General features: G+C 53.9%; 1 non-coding gene across 1 annotated transcript in view; it reads left to right on the top strand.

Annotated features, from left to right (window-relative positions):
* The first annotated feature begins 3705 nt into the window (after window positions 1–3705).
* LOC124729934 overlaps window positions 3706–5000 on the top strand; it is a 1912-nt gene continuing 617 nt past the window's right edge. The window contains exon 1 of the ribosomal RNA XR_007007823.1: window positions 3706–5000. This exon is cut by the window's right edge and continues 617 nt beyond it. This is a non-coding gene — a ribosomal RNA (small subunit ribosomal RNA).

Raw genomic sequence — 5000 nt, 5'->3', positions numbered from 1 at the left:
TTACAACAACGTGTAACCTAACCTAACCCATGTTGTACCTTAACCTAACCCATGTTGTACCTTAACCTAACCCATGTTGTGCCTTAACCTAACCCATGTTGTGCCTTAACCTAACCCATGTTGTCCCCTAACCTAACCCAAGTTGTCCCCTAACCCTAACCCATGTTGTCCCTTAACCTAACCCATGTTGTGCCTTAACCTAACCCATGTTGTGCCTTAACCTAACCCATGTTGTCCCCTAACCTAACCCATGTTGTCCCCTAACCTAACCCATGTTGTGCCTTAACCTAACCCATGTTGTCCCCTAACCTAACCCATGTTGTGCCTTAACCTAACCCATGTTGTCCCCTAACCTAACCCATGTTGTCCCCTAACCTAACCCATGTTGTCCCCTAACCTAACCCATGTTGTGCCTTAACCTAACCCATGTTGTGCCTTAACCTAACCCATGTTGTCCCCTAACCTAACCCAAGTTGTCCCTAACCTAACCCATGTTGTCCCCTAACCTAACCCATGTTGTGCCTTAACCTAACCCATGTTGTGCCTTAACCTAACCCATGTTGTGCCTTAACCTAACCCATGTTGTCCCCTAACCTAACCCATGTTGTCCCCTAACCTAACCCATGTTGTGCCTTAACCTAACCCATGTTTGTCCCCTAACCTAACCCATGTTGTGCCTTAACCTAACCCATGTTGTCCCCTAACCTAACCCATGTTGTCCCCTAACCTAACCCATGTTGTCCCCTAACCTAACCCATGTTGTGCCTTAACCTAACCCATGTTGTGCCTTAACCTAACCCATGTTGTCCCCTAACCTAACCCATGTTGTCCCCTAACCTAACCCATGTTGTCCCCTAACCTAACCCATGTTGTCCCCTAACCTAACCCATGTTGTCCCCTAACCTAACCCATGTTGTCCCCTAACCTAACCCATGTTGTCCCCTAACCTAACCCATGTTGTCCCCTAACCTAACCCATGTTGTCCCCTAACCTAACCCATGTTGTCCCCTAACCTAACCCATGTTGTGCCCTAACCTAACCCATGTTGTGCCCTAACCTAACCCATGTTGTGCCCTAACCTAACCCATGTTGTGCCTTAACCTAACCCATGTTGTCCCCTAACCTAACCCATGTTGTCCCCTAACCTAACCCATGTTGTCCCCTAACCTAACCCATGTTGTCCCCTAACCTAACCCATGTTGTCCCCTAACCTAACCCATGTTGTGCCTTAACCTAACCCATGTTGTCCCCTAACCTAACCCATGTTGTCCCCCTAACCTAACCCATGTTGTCCCCTAACCTAACCCATGTTGTCCCCTAACCTAACCCATGTTGTCCCCTAACCTAACCCATGTTGTCCCCTAACCTAACCCATGTTGTCCCCTAACCTAACCCATGTTGTCCCCTAACCTAACCCATGTTGTGCCCTAACCTAACCCATGTTGTCCCCTAACCTAACCATGTTGTGCCTTAACCTAACCCATGTTGTGCCTTAACCTAACCCATGTTGTCCCCTAACCTAACCCATGTTGTCCCCTAACCTAACCCATGTTGTGCCTTAAACCTAAACCCATGTTGTGCCGTAACCTAACCCATGTTGTGCCTTAACCTAACCCATGTTGTGCCTTAACCTAACCCATGTTGTGCCTTAACCTAACCCATGTTGTGCCTTAACCTAACCCATGTTGTGCCTTAACCTAACCCACGTTGTCCCCTAACGTAACCCACGTTGTCCCCTAACGTAACCCACGTTGTCCCCCTAACGTAACCCACGTTGTCCCCTAACGTAACCCACGTTGTCCCCTAACGTAACCCACGTTGTCCCCTAACGTAACCCACGTTGTCCCCTAACGTAACCCACGTTGTCGCCTATCGTAACCCACGTTGTCGCCTAAACCTGCTCTGTAATTGTTATACGACTCGTTCAATTAGTGTAGTGTTGCCCACCCGCAACCCTCGCAATATAGTTCGCTACTCGCACTGCCCGCTCCCCTGTGTATCGCTTCATGTTAAACACCTTGCAAGTCTTGCTGACTTTCCACATGCTCCTGCTGTACACTGTAATGTGGATGGCAGCAGGGCGTACATGCCGCCCCCCCCCCCCCCCACCTCTCCCCACGTCCCCACCTTGCCCCCTGCCTTCGCAAGGTGGTTGGTGACAAGTTTGCATGTTCAATGCCCTTCGCATGCGACGTACGCAGGCTACGTTGTGGTGCGGCCTGTGTCAACTGTCCGCTGATGTCGTACGCGTGAACCACAATCTGTACTGCACATTCGTCCTTATGTACTGAATGATACATCGTGGCACATGTGTGACCGTACAACGACTGCGCCCAAAAACGGCGGACCATACAGTGCAAATATTGTGCACGCAGCTACGTGTCGTCTCCCTATGAGAGCTGGATTGCAGTGTGGTACGCCATAGAGACGTGTGGGAGGAACGGACGCCGTGGATGGCGATCAGCATGAGCTGTCTGTTGATGTATTCGGACCTAGTCGTCTCTCCTCACACACCGTGATGGCATGGTGCAGCGCGTTCCATATCTGCGACATGCTACAGAAGCCGGTTGACAGTCGTTCGAGCAATGGACATCGCATACGTACGGGGGCCACCTTCCACGTATTGTCTAGGCGTGCACATTTTGTTGCGTGTATGTGGGCAGACGTAGTGTGGCGTGGACACCTGACACAGGCATGCAATAATGGTTGAAGTTGCAAATGGCGATGGACGCCTACGTTTTCTGGTGAAGTTACGCAAATGAAGAAATGGGTAACCCGTTGTGGTGCGGTTGTTCTCGCTAGGGGTGAATCGGTGATGGCGACGATAGGTTGAGGTACTAACCGGTTGTTCCAGCGATAACCCACCATGCCGACGAAACTGAACGGCATCTGGGTGTGAAGCGATACGCGGCGGTGGCTGGGTGGGACCGTCCCCCGGCCGGTGAGGGGGGCGCCTCCCGGCGTGCTGGCCGCGCGGTGCGTGGGCGCACGCGCTACAGCCGGCTGGTGGGGGCGGCCAGTGGCAGGCGCGCCGGCCGACGGACGCGGCAGGCGTCGCAGCTGCGCGCCGGCGCACCCTGCGCGCGGCGCCGTGCGGCCAAAGTAGGTCCTCGCGGGCCCGGTGCGAAGCGCGGTGGACATCTGCAGTGTGCTGGTCCGATTGAGGACTGTGTGCGTTGAGGATGCGCCGCCGCCCGGCGCTCGGCGCCGCGACGCCGTCTGCTGCTCGGGTCGCCCCCAGCGGTTCTCGCTGGTGGTTTGTATCGCAGCTGTGCGGATGTGTTGGCGTGTGCGCTGTGCTGGGAGAGTTCGCTTCGGCACCCAAGTGGGGCTTTTGTCCTTCTGTGGCGCTGGCGTTGGAGCTGCCGGTCACCGTAGGTGGCGCGTGTTGTCTCCCGCCGGCAATGCCACGACAGCACGCTCCCGGGCCTCTGTCGGCAGCGGCAAGCTCAGTTGGGAGCACGGGTGGTCGCACCGAAAGCGTCTACTCGCCTAACTCCGGGCGATTGCGCCTCTCTCGAACCCGACCAAGTACTTGGGACGGCGCTGCGCGCCGCCGGGACCTGAGAGGGTTTCGAGGTGTATTGTGCAGGGGAGCTCAGCCTCCTCCTGTTTGCAGAATGATTGAGCGGACGCTTGCGTGTTCGCGCGGGCCCCCGGGACACACTCCCGGGCGGCCGGCTGCTCAGCTCTAGTTGACGCAGCTCCCTGGTTGATCCTGCCAGTAGTCATATGCTTGTCTCAAAGATTAAGCCATGCATGTCTCAGTACAAGCCGCATTAAGGTGAAACCGCGAATGGCTCATTAAATCAGTTATGGTTCCTTAGATCGTACCCACGTTACTTGGATAACTGTGGTAATTCTAGAGCTAATACATGCAAACAGAGTCCCGACCAGAGATGGAAGGGACGCTTTTATTAGATCAAAACCAATCGGTCGGCTCGTCCGGTCCGTTTGCCTTGGTGACTCTGAATAACTTTGGGCTGATCGCACGGTCCTCGTACCGGCGACGCATCTTTCAAATGTCTGCCTTATCAACTGTCGATGGTAGGTTCTGCGCCCTACCATGGTTGTAACGGGTAACGGGGAATCAGGGTTCGATTCCGGAGAGGGAGCCTGAGAAACGGCTACCACATCCAAGGAAGGCAGCAGGCGCGCAAATTACCCACTCCCGGCACGGGGAGGTAGTGACGAAAAATAACGATACGGGACTCATCCGAGGCCCCGTAATCGGAATGAGTACACTTTAAATCCTTTAACGAGTATCTATTGGAGGGCAAGTCTGGTGCCAGCAGCCGCGGTAATTCCAGCTCCAATAGCGTATATTAAAGTTGTTGCGGTTAAAAAGCTCGTAGTTGGATTTGTGTCCCACGCTGTTGGTTCACCGCCCGTCGGTGTTTAACTGGCATGTATCGTGGGACGTCCTGCCGGTGGGGCGAGCCGAAGGCGTGGCGACCGCCCCGTGCGTGCTCGTGCGTCCCGAGGCGGACCCCGTTGAAATCCTACCAGGGTGCTCTTTATTGAGTGTCTCGGTGGGCCGGCACGTTTACTTTGAACAAATTAGAGTGCTTAAAGCAGGCAAGCCCGCCTGAATACTGTGTGCATGGAATAATGGAATAGGACCTCGGTTCTATTTTGTTGGTTTTCGGAACCCGAGGTAATGATTAATAGGGACAGGCGGGGGCATTCGTATTGCGACGTTAGAGGTGAAATTCTTGGATCGTCGCAAGACGAACAGAAGCGAAAGCATTTGCCAAGTATGTTTTCATTAATCAAGAACGAAAGTTAGAGGTTCGAAGGCGATCAGATACCGCCCTAGTTCTAACCATAAACGATGCCAGCCAGCGATCCGCCGCAGTTCCTCCGATGACTCGGCGGGCAGCCTCCGGGAAACCAAAGCTTTTGGGTTCCGGGGGAAGTATGGTTGCAAAGCTGAAACTTAAAGGAATTGACGGAAGGGCACCACCAGGAGTGGAGCCTGCGGCTTAATTTGACTCAAC

The sequence above is a fragment of the Schistocerca piceifrons genome, unplaced genomic scaffold, assembly GCF_021461385.2.
Source record: "Schistocerca piceifrons isolate TAMUIC-IGC-003096 unplaced genomic scaffold, iqSchPice1.1 HiC_scaffold_1227, whole genome shotgun sequence".
In the NCBI taxonomy this organism is placed as follows: domain Eukaryota; kingdom Metazoa; phylum Arthropoda; class Insecta; order Orthoptera; family Acrididae; genus Schistocerca; species Schistocerca piceifrons.
Note: the sequence above shows the minus strand (reverse complement) of the source record. Positions and strands in the feature narration are given on the sequence as shown.